Genomic DNA, 15979 nt, shown 5'->3' on the forward strand with positions numbered 1-15979 from the left:
AATTGAACATAATTAAGCATAGTGATTAATCACAAAAACAATATGTAATTATATATATGTTTTCCGATGGTCTCAGGCGATCCCTGTGAAAGGGTCGTTCGACCCCCAAATGAGTTGCGACCCACAGGTTGAGAACCGATATAGACAAACATTAAGACTTGAATTAATTGAATCAGGCTCTTCACACTGCAAAAAACATCATTTCCTTATTGTGAAACTAAAACTTGCCATGGGAGCACTGCATGGAACTCTGGTATTTAAATAGCCAATCAGGATGCCAGGATGTGTAAATCTCACATCTTCAAAAAATGCAGAGAACAGAAAATAATGTACCTTGGAGATCTTAAGTATTTCCTTTGAATTTCTTGGAATTAAAGAGAACTCCTCAGATCACCTTACTCAATTGTTAGGTGGTCTGAAGTTCAGGGATCCTGTTCTGTGTCCTTATTTAGGAAACAGTATGCTGGTGATGAGGTTCCGATGTTCTTCTTAATGTGACAATTTTAAAAGGTATAAATTGGGAATCAGCCGAGTCCTTCACAGAGTGTGGCATAACCTCATTTCATTTATAAACATGTTTCTTTTATAAAATGCCTAAATTTGTGGCATTTCTGTATTGTATTCACATGATCCCCTACCTGTTAATGTCGGATTTTGCTGTTAAGAGTTATGGAATTTATAAACAAGTGTCATTTTTAAGAACTAAAATTGTTGTAAAAAACTCCCACTGTGATTTTTAACAAAATAGCATATGTACATGGTTAGAAAATGCCACTGTTAAAGAAGGGTACTGCCCTAACCAGTTTGGCTCAGTGGATAGAGCCGAGGCCAGCGGACTCAAGGGTCCCGGGTTTGATTCTGGTCAAGGGCACGTACCTTGGTTGCGGGCACATCCCCAGTAGGGAGTGTGCAGGAGGCAGCTGATCGATGTTTCTCTCTCATCGATGTTTCTAATTCTCTATCCCTCTCCCTTCCTCTCTGTAAAAAATCAATAAAATATATATTAAAAAAAAAAAAAAGAAGGGTACTAAATGGAAGGTCTGTGCCTAACCACTGCTGCCACAATTGTCTCAGATGAAGCTGCTATTAATGTTTCCAAAAACACATATTTACCAGCTTGGAAAAATAAAGAAATGTTAAAGTGTCTTCTTTAAGAAGAAGGAAAAAAAAGATTAAAAATATGAACAATAAAATGGCAGTGCGTACACATCTATTAGCAATTCAATCTGAAAAAACAAAGGAAGAAACAGAGATAACAGAGAACATTTTGACAGTTGCCAAATGGGAGGGGGTTTTTGGTGGTTGGAAAAGGTGAAGGGATTAAGAAGAACAAATTGGTAGTTAACAAAATAAACTGATGAACAAAATAGATCCAGAGACACTGAAAAAACAATAACAACAACAACAAATTGGTAGTAAAAAAAATAGTCATAGAGATGTAAAGTACAGCATAGGGAATACAGTCAATAATATTCTAATAACTATGTATCAGATGGGTACAAAATTTATCAGAATAATTACTTAGTAAATTATGTAATGCCTAATCCCTGGGATGTACAACTGAAACTAATATAATAATGCATATCAACTCTAAAAGAAAATTAAAAAGAAATGGTTTAAAATCAAAACAAATAAAACTATGTCTAAACGATTATGTGTAATTTTCTTTATTCTGACTTAAATCTTGAGCACTAATGATTGTGCCAGGCTCGTTCTAAAGCATAAGCTAATAATTACTTATAAGACACTACAAAACAAAGTTCTTTCACATACTGAATTGGAAATGTCCAACAAAGACCAATTCTGCTTATTCACTGCATTACAGAAGTGGTTTGTGAGTTAGTGACAAATTCTTACCACATATGGCAGAAGGGGATGTTCTATGGGCTGGAATATTTCTGCGTGTCAGTAATACACTTCCTGCTTTCAGAAGCACTGAAAGTCAGCATTGTGAATTGTTTAAATGTACTGCTGAACTACATAGCTGAAATTGAATTTCAAAGGAGCCTACTTTCTCCCAGGCTTAAAGACATATTGAAGGTATTCTGGTTTTACTATTCAACAAATTATCAAATACAAATGAAATGGAAAACTCTAGTAACATTTTAACTTTTTCACCATTTTACTTTTGCTACTTGTGATGCTGATATTTAAGCAACTAAGACTATTATGTCTATATTTTTAAAAAATCATAGAACTTTCAAGATTCGTAACTTAATCTTGTTATAATATAGTTTTAACATATAGCAGTTGAAATAATCTTACAAATAGGCACTTACATATAAAATAGTGAGCCTTTAGGTTTTCTTTGAAAACCTAGTAAACTTTATCACCACAATCGCAGAGGCCCAAAACAAGAACACACTTTTTTCCCCTTTAAGATGAAAAAAATGCCAAAGTAAAATTCCCCACATTTATGATGCTGCTTTCTTTGGCAAAGTTCTCAAAGTGTAGTAGGGAGGGAAATTATATCTAAAAGCAAATGAACTGTTGGTGAGGGTATGGGAAAACCAGAACTTCATTAAATGCTAGTAACAAAGAACATTTTAGCAAAGGTGATTTGGCAATCACAAATAAACATGACCCCTTAAACCAGGAATTGTACTTCTATAAATTTGTCCTCTAGATAAACTGCACACACAGAAAGTTTGTATGTACAAAGTTACTTATTGCAGCATCCTCTATAATAGACGCCTATTATGCTAAGTGTCTGGTCGTTCATTCAACCAATCAAAGCATAATATGCTAATGATATACTAAGGCCACTCAACCGCTCGCTATGACGTGCACTGACCACCAGGGGGCAGACACTCCAACCAGTAGGTTAGCTTGCTGCTGGGGTCTGATCAATCAGGACTGGGAGACACAGGCCGAATACGCCCTGGAGCCCTCCTGCAGTCCCTCCCTGGCTGGCCAACCTCCCACATCCCCCTCCCCAAGGCCAGCAGGCGGACGTCCCCAAGGGGTCCCAGACTGCGAGAGGGCGCAGGCCAGCCTGAGCACCCCCCCCCCCCAAAGTACACGAATGTCGTAATCAATAATCGAGATAACTATGTATAGGGCCACCAACCACTCTGTAAAGTACATCACTTTGCTGTACATCTGAAACTGCTATAGAATAATACTGAATATAAACTGTAATTGGGAAATAAAATTTTAAAAAGACATTTTCAATTAATTTTACCTTTAAAAGTATTGAAAAAAATCAGATAAACCCCTTTAAATAATTTCATTCGTATCTCAGCGTTTCTGTTCTAAAAGACAGAAACTATGATAGTTTTAATTTTAGCCCCACACATATAAATCCTCCAATGGGTCTATCATCTTCAAGATAAACTACCAATTCCTTAAGTTTAAATACAAGATATTTTGAATGTTTCCTGTCTAATTTCCTAGCTTTTTTTTTTATAGCACTCTCTTAGAGTTTGATGCTTCAGCCCTATAGAATTACCAACACCACAAGCACCCCTCTACCCTTTTACATCAGAGTTTCACAATTTTTACTCATGTTGATGAGTTAATAGGACTCTGGCTAGGTGCTATTTCCTTTCTGAAGCCTTTCTTAAACCACCCCTTCTTAACCACCCTTCAGCCTCCAGCAGAGTAGTCAATACTAGATTGCTCTATTACCACTTGTGAAAAGTATATCAGTAATTGTCTATCTCACCAACCAGACTATAAAACTGACGGCAGACATTGGACTATCTTATTGGACTTTATAAACCAGTATGTAATGCAATACAAATCACACTGAAAGGGTTAGTTAGCTAGCTTAATTAGAAAGGTTTGCCAAGTTTTAGGAATGAGGAGGGCCCATAGGAGAAGAATATATAAATGGAGACTGGAAGACACCAGGGTGCTTATCTTCCTTATGCAGAGGATAGAGAAATGCCACAGGAAGAAGGGGTCCAGGCAGATGGAAACATTTCTGGCCTGAGGAATAAAACAGCCATAAACCTAGGACAGACAGGGGTATCTTTGGCCTGAGCAATTAAAGTGACCATAAGTTAGACCAAAAGTAGCCCTGACCTGAGCAGCTGGGAAAGCTTAAGATAAGGTTTTCTATGCCAGCACAACTGGGAGAAAACCGTAAGATAAATCAAAAGTGACTCCAACCAGCAAGATAAGGGGGTGAGAAAATGGGAGACACCACGTGGGCTTTGAGCTTTGAAACTAATTCTATCTAACAGAATGACCAAAGAGGAAAACATGTGTGCGTGTGTGTGTATGTGTGTCCCAAATTAAGGAAAGGAACCAATTAAAAAAGGTCAGATTCAAACAAAGAACTACAGCATATATAAACTGGAGACAAAGGGACATGAGGCAGGGGATTTTTTAATTTTCCCATTAGAGAAAGAGAAAGCAGGCTTTTCCCACTGGGGACACCCCTCCCAGATGGAGTTTGTATCTGCTTCCAAAAAACTTATACATTTTGTATTAAAGAAGCCTTTTTGTCTGTGAGTTTATTCTTCAAACTTCATGAGGACAAGAACCCACAGGAAGAAAAGTCTGCACTCCGAACCCCATGTTTCAACATTAAAAATGGGTAAATTTAAAAATTATTTGAGCCTTCTCAGACAAGTCACAGAGATGTCTCTAATATTAGAATTTTTGATGCAAACAAAAACTGAGTTTAATATTCAGTTTCAAAATTCCAAACAAATTATTTTCACTTTGTCTCTTAAAAGACAAACATTTTATTCCCTTTAACCTAAATCAGTAAACAGAGTCAAAGGCCTCTAAAAGTCACACACAATATGACTATTTTCTTTAAGGTACCCTTTGTGTGTCAAGATTTAAGTTCTTTAAAATAGTAGAAGTTTCACTGTTTATCTAACAACCAAAGCTAATGAGAACATGTTGTGTGATGTTTATTGAATCTCTCTAAACAACTGTCTAATGTATTGTCCACTGAGTGTCTCATGGGCATCACAAAGTTCCAAATAGTACCACCATTCAACAGTTACTCAAGGCTAGGAATCATTCCTTCACTTACCTCCCCCTCACCCCAGATATCCAATCTATCAGCAAACTGTTAGCTTCACCTCTAAAATAGATCTAAATTTCATCAAGTAACTGAACAGACTTAGAATTCAGAACACATTAGGCAGGGACAAGTATTAAATTTAACTGTTGGCTAGATTTTAAGTCAGGACAAAGAAAAGAAAGGGACACCAAAAGAAATAGAGCTAAAATGGAAATTAAGCCAACTCAAATTCTTTTTGGAATAAGGTGGGATATACATAAATTAAATATTGGAGCTCAAGGCTTCTCATGCTCTGTTACTAGTCCACACACTACTGTCCCAAATTCCTCAATGTCAAAACACTTAAACAGTATGAGTTTCATAAGACAATACTTTTAGTAAATATGCACACAATATACAAATCTTAAACTGTACCTTAAAAGGAAATAAAAATGGAATTACTTTAAGCCTAAGAGTTATAATAGGCAAAATATAACAATAACTAATCCATAAAATAGCATGCTTTTGCTATTGCTCTGAATATTTTCTGAGGCCATTACTGAGGCAATCTGGAATTTTAATGGGGGGGTGGCACATAGTTGGCATTCAATAGTAACTATTAAATGAATAAATTCATTTGGTTTTATAACTGAAATATTTAATTGTCCTACATCACAAAAGCCATTCAATCTAATACTACTAAGTTAACCCTACCACACAAATTGCATAATTATTAAACTAAAATAAAGTCTGTGTAAAACCCAAATAGCAACAAGTAGTAAAAGCAGAGTACAATTTCCACCAAAAGCATACTCTCTCTGACTGTTCTTAAATCTTTAAAAACATATTTATATAAAAATAAGAGGCCTGGTGCATGAAATTCATGCACTGGGGGTGGAGGGGGCGTCCCTCAACCCAGCCTGTGTCCTCTCACAGTCCAGGACCCCTCGCTCCTTATCGCCTGCCTGCTTACTACTCCCTAACCCTTGGCTCGCTGCTCCTTAGTGCTGCAGCGAAGGTTCCCGCCACCTCCCCTGCACTCGCCAGCCCTAAGCCTGGCTTCTGGCTGAGCGGCGCTCCCCCTGTGGGAGCACACTTACCACCATGGGCAGCTTCTACGTTGAGCTGTCATTCCACGCATCATAGGGACCAGTCATTTCACCATTCAGTCGATTTGCATATTAGCATTTTATTGTATAGGATATGCATACCTCTAAATGTTACAAGCAACTAAAATAACCAAAGGATCTATCAACTATGCAATTGCAGCACCCACTTCTGATTACAAAATATGACACTCTCCTCCCAAAATTCATATTTTTATCTTTGCTCACATTTTACCTACTGCTGCATAACAGACTAACTTGCCTGCCATTCTTTTGCAGAAAAGCATGGTTGTGAATTCTCATATGAAGCTAAGTCAGGACTGATGTTAAAAGAACATAATTTGAAGTAAATAGGGGACAATCTTATGGGTCTTTGGGTAACAAATGATTTTTTTCTTTGTTCATGTTGATTTCAAAGCTTCAGTTATTTTCCTAGTAGTCTGCCAAGCAAACTCCTTGCTTTTTCCTAGCTCAATATAGAAATCATCTTGCTGAAACATTTCCTGAGACTAGCACTTGCACCCATCAGCTCCATCTTCCACTTCCTCCAAAAATGCTTCTTCATCTCTAACCACAGCTCTTCAAATATACCTCTAATATAGGACATATCCCAATGTACAATAATTACTCATATATGCACATAGTGTCCCTGATAGAGCATGAATTCCCTGAAAATCCAGGCCCTACCTTCTTTTTCTACTATACCAGCTAGTACCAGCAAATAGCATCAATAAACTGTTTAGGTCTTCTCAGGTGGTAATGCTCAGTTCAGAGAAAACGGATGCAAATCAGAATTAACCAGTATATTTAAGAAACTATTTCCTCTCCCCTCTTACACTTCATTACTACTTCACAATGAAGTAGTAATGAGTCAGAGCACAATGAAATGCTCTGAGTCAGAAAAGCTGGGGTTCAATTCCATCAACCACTAGCAAAAGAGGTCTCAACACAGTAGTTTTATAATCCTCCCTGAATGAGTGCAGTATTAGACTTTAATTTAGAGAATTTATTTCTAAATAAAATTTTGTTCTACAAACATATTTAAAAACAAATATGGGGAAGCATAAAAACTAAAAGGAAAAAGGTAATATAAAAATTTCACAACAAGTTTTATCAACGGCCTAGACAACAAGCAGATGCTTTCTTTCCTTTTCTTAAAGCTCCTGTTTTGATTGGGAAAAAAAGTATTTCTGTATAGTGTTTTCTAAGATCAAAATAAGTTAGGAGGTGTAACCCAAGTTTATCTCCATGCTATATTATTATGGAAATAAAGTAGAATTCCATTTGAATTGAGAACAATAAAAATATTTTGCCATATATATTATTTTTAGTGAAATGACTATATTTAATACCAAAGAGAAAAGTGTTCCTGGGTTTATTTTATTTCCATTTGTTCCTATTCACAAAGTCATTACCTTCTCTTTCATCCTTTTCATCATCATCTTTATCTATTTAATGCCCCTCTAACCATTTAACTCATGAAACCAGTGGTTCCACAATTTCCTAGTCTATCTAGCAAACTGCTCAGAAATTCTGAAATCTGGGTATTAAAACTATGACTCCTGACTATGCCATCTTTCATCTGGTTTGGTGTCTTGATTTAAGAAAAGAAAAGCACTATAATCCCTTTTAGCCTTCAGACTCCATTGCCAAAACCAGACTCTCAAAAGTAGTCCAAAGTGCATCGCTGGTGTGGCTCAGTGGTTGAGCATCCAACTATGAACCAGGAGGTAACAGTGTGATTCCCGGTCAGGGCAAATGCCAGGTTGCGGGCTCTATCCCCAGTGTGGGGCATGCAGGAGGCTGCTGGTCAATAATTTCTTTTTTTCGGATCATTGAATGTTCCTCTCTCTCTTCTTCTACCTTCCTCTCTGAAATCAATAAAAAAATATTTATTTATTATTATTATTTTTAAATATATTTTATTGATTTTTTACAGAGAGGAAGGGAGAGAGACAGAGAGTTAGAAACATCGATGAGAGGGAAATATCGATCAGCTGCCTCTTGCACATCTCCCACTGGGGATGAGCCCGCAACCCAGGTACATGCCCTTGACCGGAATCGAACCCGGGACCCTTCAGTCCGCAGGCCAACGCTCCATCCACTGAGCCAAACCGGCTTCTGCTATTTTTTTAAAAAGTAGTCCAAAGCAATCCATCACTAATCTCATTCCTTCATATGTATGTAAACATAAAGTAAAATTGAGACTATTAAGTTCCAGCTTTAACATATTAGTATCAACTGTCCAACTGAAAAATAAAGCAAAGAAGCCTCCCAAGTTAACAGTATGCATGCAGAATTCAAATTTATCTTTGCCAAAACAAATATAGCACAGGAAGAGTCACCTTTGCAGTTTGAGAGCTCAATACATACATAGTTACCACTACATGGAAATAAATGATGGTTTGCTTGGCCAGACTACCACAAACCTGTGGTCAACAGACCAAACTTTTAAAGAGAAACTTACACTTCCTGGTGAACCATTAACCCCTGAATCCTCTGAAAACATTCTGAAAGTACTTTATGAAGTTACCAATAACCTCTAAAAAGCATCTAAATCTCAAAACCACATCTTATAGTTTTCTTTTTAAAACACAGATGAGTACTTAACTCCTTCCTTAGATTTAGATTCCATTGAAACAACTGTCTCTTAATTCTTCTCTCACCAGCCAATGAGTCCTTGCTGGTTCCTCTTCTTTTTTTTTTTTTTTTAAAGGGAGAATAATTTTTATTTATTTTTTTAAAATATATTTTATTGATTTTTTACAGAGAGGAAGGGAGAGAGATAGAGAGTTAGAAACATCAATGAGAGAGAAACATCGATCAGCTGCCTCCTGCACATCTCCCACTGGGGATATGCCTGCAACCCAGGCACGTGCCCTTGACCGGAATCGAACCTGGGACCCTTCAGTCCGCAGGCCGACGCTCCATCCACTGAGCCAAACCGGTTTCGGCAATTTTTATTTTTTTAATGTATTTTATTGATTTTTTTTACAGAGAGGAAGGGAGAGGGATAGAGAGTTAGAAACATCAATGAGAGAGAAACATCGATCAGCTGCCTCCTGCACACTCCCCACTGGGGATGTGCCCGCAACCAAGGTACATGCCCTTGACCGGGATCGAACCTGCGACCCTTGAGTCTACAGGCTGATGCTCTATCCACTGAGCCAAACCGGTTAGGGCTCTGGTTCCTCTTCTTACAAGCCTCTAAACATTGGTGCTCTCTGGAACTGTTCTCTCTTCAGATTTTATCTTTTAGCAAGTTTCTCTTCTCCCTATTGTGCCTTTAACTTTTACATTTCTGAGTATCCCAAAATCTCTACTTCTAGTCCTGACTTTTCTCTTCTGTTCCAGTTCCAAATTCAAACTGCTTACTGAACATACCAACAGAAATTAAAACCTAAATAGAGAAAAATAAATTCATCTCGTTTTTCAAATGCTTCTAGGTCCCTTTTTATTTTCATGGCACTCCTGCCCCTCCTTATCCATTCAGGCTTAAAACCTCCTTGTAGCTTTGGACTTTCCTCCCTTATTATCTAACCCAGCCGTGGGCAAACTATGGCCCGAGGGCTGGATCCGGCCGTTTGAAATGAATAAAAAAAAAAAAAAAAAAGACCGTACCCTTTTATGTAATGATGTTTACTTTGAATTTATATTAGTTCACACAAACACTCCATCCGTGCTTTTGTTCCGGCCCTCCGGTCCAGTTTAAGAACCCATTGTGGCCCTCGAGTCAAAAAGTTTGCCCACCCCTGAATTCTAGGCACTTACTTCCCCTCACATCCAATAAGTTTCAAGTTCTGATTAGTCCACCTTAGTAAACATCTCCCAAACCTGGCCCTAACTTTCTAGTCCCGCTGCCCTAGAACAAAGACAATTGTTTTAGTATAGAATCATAGGTAACAATTTTCTTTCAATAACATTGTCATTTGAATTAAAAATAAAAAGACTGAAGAAACACTGGCCCTGGCTGGTGTGGCTCAGTTGAGCATTGTCCCGTGCACCTAAAGGCCTTGAGTTCAATTCCAGGTAGGGCACATAACCAGGTTGCAGGTTTGATCCCTGGTTGGGGTGCATATGGGAGGCAACCAATGTTTCTCTCTCATATCAATGTTTCTTTATCTCTCTCCCTCTTTCTCTCTCTCGCCCCCTCTCCCCCTCTCTCCCTCTCTAAAAATGAGTAAAAACATATATTAAAAAGGAAAAGAATCCATGTGTCAAGGAATAGAGTCAGAAGAAATGCATTTATATTTGTTAAATCGTGTAAGTACCCTATACCACACCTACCATAGAGCAGGCCTTTAAATATGTGAAAACTGAAATGAGTATATAAGATTTATTTATAGATGAGGAATTTTAAAAATTAATTTATTTTCTAACTACACTTGACATACATTATATTAGTTTTAATTATATAACACAGTGATCACATTTATATACCTTATGAAGTGATCACCCCTTTAAGACTAGTATCCATCTGACACCATACATAGTTATTACAATATTATTGACTACTAGGGGCCCGGTGCACAAAATTCGTGCACTGGGTGTGTGTGTGTGGGGGGGGGGAGTGTCCCTCAGCCTAGCCTGCCCCCTCTCACATACTGGGAAGCCCTCAGGCGTTGACCCCCATCACCCTCCAATCACAGGATCGGCCCCTTGCCCAGGCCTGATGCCTCTGGCCTAGGCGTCCGGCCCGGGCAGCGGGGACCTGCAGTGGCAGCGGGGGGTGCCGCGATCGCACGGGCTCCGCCCCTGTCCCTGCAGGAAGCCTCTGGCTGAGGCGTCCGGCCCGGGCAGCGGGGACCCACAGCTGCAGCGGCCCCGCGATCGTGGGCTTCGCTTTAGGCCCAGGCAAGGGGCCCCTAGCTCCCGGGACTGCCAGCTTCAACCGTGCCCAGCTCCCATTGCTGGCTCCACCACTACTTCCTGCTATCACTGGCCAGGGCGGAAAAGGAGGCACCTGATTCTCCGATCATGGGGCCGCCTTTGCCCTGCCCCCCAGCTCTTAGCTCCCCCCTGGGTTTCTGATCACTGTCAGTGGCAGGGGGCTTCTTCCTGCTTTCCCTTTCACCTCCCTGCATTGTGCCTACATATGCAAATTAACTGCCATCTTGTTGGCAGTTAACTGCCAATCTTAGTTGGCAGTTAACTGCCAATCTTAGTTGGCAGTTAATTTGCATATAGCCCTGATTAGCCAATGAAAAGGGTATTGTCGTACGCCAATTACCATTTTTCTCTTTTATTAGTATGGATATTCCTTATGCACAGATGAGGAATTTAAGGAAAAATTATAATTAGCTACCTCAGATTAGCTGAACTGTTCTTGAAACTAGAAAATACCAAAATATATTTATTTGTACATTCAAATACTGCCAAATTTCTTTGTCCTTAAAGATTTTGATTCCTTTTTGTGTATATTCTAGAATTTGGTACTATACCTGAGTAGGATACTTAAGATCACATTGTTCATTACCAGCCCCAGTTCCTGCTTAAAAACTCAGAAAACAATTTCTAATGTACATTGCAAGTTTATTTAGATTGCATTAGACAAAATAAATCATGGGCCAAATTCTAGAATGGCAAAGGAAACTGTCATTGATGTTCTCCCCAATCTTTCCATTATCAATCTACACAGAGATCAGAATCAAGTCTAAACTGTAATATTTCCAAAAGCTTAAAAGTTACCTGGCAAACTACAGTAACTTTATAGGCTATGTTTTTGTACGTTCCCAAATTCCCAGGTCTAGTAACACATAAAGCATTGCTATTAAGGAATATGCTGTGCCATTTCTTTCTATCAGTGCATAAATATGTTCTTTGTTTAATATAAAGTATTTATGTTTTCAAGATATAAAAAAGTAAGGGTAATAAAGAATCTACTTTGACATAGCATTTTCACTTTTCAAAAAGAAAGAGACCAAGCAGTGATAAAATCAAGATAGGTTGCCAAACTTTTGTCTGTAGAATTGTTTTAAATTCTCAATAGAACAGAAAGTGGCAATTCCTCAAAAGATTAAATATAGTTATCATATGATCTAGCATTTCCACTACTAGGTATATATACCCAAGAGAACTGAAAACATATAGTCACAGAAAAACTTGTACACAAATGTTCATAGCAGCGTTATTCGTAAGAGCCAACAAGTAGAAACAACTCAAATGTCCATCAACTGTTGAATAAAACAAAATGTGGTATATTCATATGATAGGATATTATTGGGCCATAAGTACTAATATAGGGTATCCCCCAAAACTTCTGTAACTCTAACCCAGGACCAGGAAGACTGAAAATAAATGAATTAAACCTGAACCTGGGTAATTAAGAAAATATGTGTCCTTAAAAGTTTTAGTATATTTCTCTGGAGAAATGAATTGGAGGTTATATTTGATACCAAACATTCAGATTCCTTGCAAAAAAATTCATTCTAACACTGTTACAGACTTGGTCCTGAAAAGCCAGACCTCCACTACTACAAAGATATGCGTACCCCAAGAGCATGATTTTGTCCTTATATATATATGTCTCTCTTTGTAATAATGATAAGCAGTGCTACTCTTTCATACAACATGTGAAATCAAACAAACAAAAAGCCCAAATCTCAATCATAATAAAAACTAGTACCTATCTATTTACATACAATTTTCAAGATTTCTACAGTATTTAAAAAGCACAAACTCATGATCTAGATATTTTTCATAACTAAAAATAATGTATAAATATAACCTAGAATGGGTTTCTAAATTATTTTAAAAATGGGCAAAGGACCTACCTAAATAGATACTTTTCCAAAATAGAAGAGAGCCAGATATCAAGTTATACTAAAAAGCCACTGTAATCAAAACAGCCTGGTTCTGACAGAAGAACAGACATATAGATCAATGTAACAGAACAGACACCAGAAATCGATCCAAGCAATTACCCTCAATTAATATTTGACAAAGGAGGCAAGAGCATACAATGGAGTCAAGAGAGTCTCTTTAATAAATGGTGTTGGGAAAATTGGACAGATATATGCAAAAAGTGAAACTAGACCACCAACTTACACCATATACAAGAATAAACTCAAAATGGATGAAAGACTTAAATATAAGTTGGGAAACCATAAAGATCTTAGAAGAAACCATAGGCAGAGAAATCTCAGACATCTCTCATAGCAATATGTTTACAGATACATCTCCAAGGGCAAGGAAACTAAGGAGAAAATAAACAAATGGGACTACATCAAAATAAAAAGCTTCTGCACAGCAAAAGAAACCATCAACAAAACGAAAAGGGAGCCCACTGTATGGGAGAACATATTTGGCAATGTTACATCTGATAAAGGGTTAATATCCAAAATATATTAGAAACTCATACAACTTAACAAAAGGAAGACAATCCAATTTAAAAATGGGCAAAGGACCTAAATAGACACTCCCCAAAGTGGACATACAAATGCCTAAGAGACAGATGAAAAAATGCTCAAAGTCACTGATTATCAGAGAGATGCAAATTAAAATGACAATAAGATACTACCTTTCACCTGTAAGAATGGCTACCATTAACAAATCAACAAATGATAAGTGCTGGTGAGGATGTGGAGAAAAGGGAAACCCAGTACAGTGCTGATGGGAATGCAGACTGGTGTAGCCATTATGGAAAACAGTATGGAGTTTCCTCAAAAAATTAAATATGAAACTGCCATTTGACCCAGTGATCTCACTTCTAGGAATATATCCTAAGAAACCCAAAACACCAATCATAAAGAATGTATGCACCCCTATGTTTATAGCAGCACAATTTACAATAGCTAAGATCTGGAAACAGCCTACGTGCCAATCATTAGATGAGTGGATAAAAAAGCTGTGGTAGCCCTAACTGGTTTGGCTCAGTGGATAGAGTGTCAGGCTGTGGACTGAAAGGTCCCAGGTTCGATTCTGGTCAAGGGCATGTACCTTGGTTGTGGGCACATCCCCAGTAGGAGGTGTGCAGGAGGCAGCTGATCGATGTTTCTCTCATCGATGTTTCTAACTCTCTATCCCTCTTCCTTCCTCTCTGTAAAAAATCAATAAAATATATTTTTTTAAAAAAGCCGTGGTACATTTACACCATGGAATACTAGGCAGGAGTAAAAAAGAAGGATCTCTTACCCTTTGAGACAGTATGGAGGGACCTGGAGAGTATTATGCTAAGCAAAATAAGCCAGTCAGAGAAAGACAAGTACCACATGATCTCACTAATATGGGGAATCTAATGAACAAAATACATCCAGAGACAGAGAAGCATGGAACAGACTGTGGAGGCTCAGAGGGAAGGTGGAAGAAGATGGGCGGGTGGGAAGAGATCAAACAAAGAACTTGTATGCATTTATGCATAATCCATGGACACAGACAGTATGGTGGTGGGGGGCAGAGGATAGGCTAGAAGAGGTCAATGGGGGAAAAAGGGTACATATTTAATACTTTTAACAATAAAGATTTTAAAATAAGATATTTTAGAATCCATAAATCGAAATAAGCCAAAATTTTAAATAAAAGATGTGACAGTGTGACAATTTTCCAAACTATGGTCAAACTCTAAAGAGAATTTACTAGTATTTTGCCCAGCAGAAACTTTACTGAGACACAAAGAAGGTATGGTCAATCTGTATAGTAATCTTGAAGGAAAAATAAGTAATTTTAGCTAATTGTAAGAACAATTAATTAAAATGAAATTATGAAGTCACATTAACTATCCTATATGATGATAACACTTTACTTTGAAAATGCATCACAAGTATTGTTCCATTATGATTGTTAAACTTTCATAAACTGGTGCTTCTCTTTGTATTAAAGATGGATATGTAGAAACACATGTAGAATCTTTATGATATAAAAAACTATAACTCAACAACAACAAAATGCAATAAAAAAAATGGGCAAAGGACTTGAGTAAATACTTCTTCAAAGATATACAAATGCTGTCAAGCATATGAAAAGATCATTAATCAGCAGGAAAACCAAACCAAAACAACAAAGTATCACCTGGCACCCATTACAATGGCTATTTTTTTAAAAAGTGTTGGTGAGATTGTGGAGAAATTGGTGGACTGTTGGTGGAAATATAAAATGGTGCAGCCACTATGAAAAACAGTAAGTCAGTTCCTAAAAAAAAAAAAATTAAAATTTGAATTACCATATGACCCAGTTATTCCACTTCTGGGTATATACTTAAAGAATTGAAAGTAAGGTCTCAAAACAGATATGTGTACACTCATGTTCATAGCAACATTATTCACAATAGCCAAGAAGTGAAAGCAACTCAAGTGCCCATTGATGGACAAATGGAAAAACAATTGTGGTTTATACATACAATGTAATATTATTCAGCCTTAAAAAAGAGGGAAATTTTACACGTGCTACCTCATGGATGGACCTTGAAAACATCATGCTAGTTGAAATAAATCAACCACAAAAAGATAAATATTGTATGACTCCACACTTAAATGAAGTATCCAAAGTAGCCAAAGTCATAGAGATAGAAAGTAGAATGGTGGTTGCCAGGACCTGGGAAGAGCAGAGAAATGGGAGTACTTTAATGGGTATGAAGTTTCAGTTTTACAAGATGAAGAGTTCTAGAGAATGGGTGTACAACAATATGAATGTACTTAACAATACTGAACTGTACACTTATAAATGATTAAGATGTTAAGTTTTATGTTATATGCATTTCACCACAATTAAACATTTCTTTTAAAAAAGGAAAATAAAGCCAGTATAGTTGTTTACATAGAAATTAAATATCCTATCAAGTATAGTAAGGGGAACCAGCTGGTTGTGGGTACCATAAAAGTATCTCAGATTACCAGGCTACACACTATCCATATAACATTAGATAGCTATGCTCTCTACTCATAACTATTAAGATTTTTTAAATCTATTTTTT

General features: G+C 37.4%; 1 protein-coding gene across 22 annotated transcripts in view; it reads right to left on the reverse strand.

Moving 5' to 3' along the window:
* The window catches only part of PTPN12 (protein tyrosine phosphatase non-receptor type 12), a 104868-nt gene that overhangs the window by 60279 nt on the left and 28610 nt on the right, over nt 1-15979 (reverse strand). The gene's annotated exons all lie outside the window — the stretch shown is intronic.

The sequence above is a fragment of the Myotis daubentonii genome, chromosome 10 (genome assembly GCF_963259705.1).
Source record: "Myotis daubentonii chromosome 10, mMyoDau2.1, whole genome shotgun sequence".
Lineage (NCBI taxonomy): Eukaryota > Metazoa > Chordata > Mammalia > Chiroptera > Vespertilionidae > Myotis > Myotis daubentonii.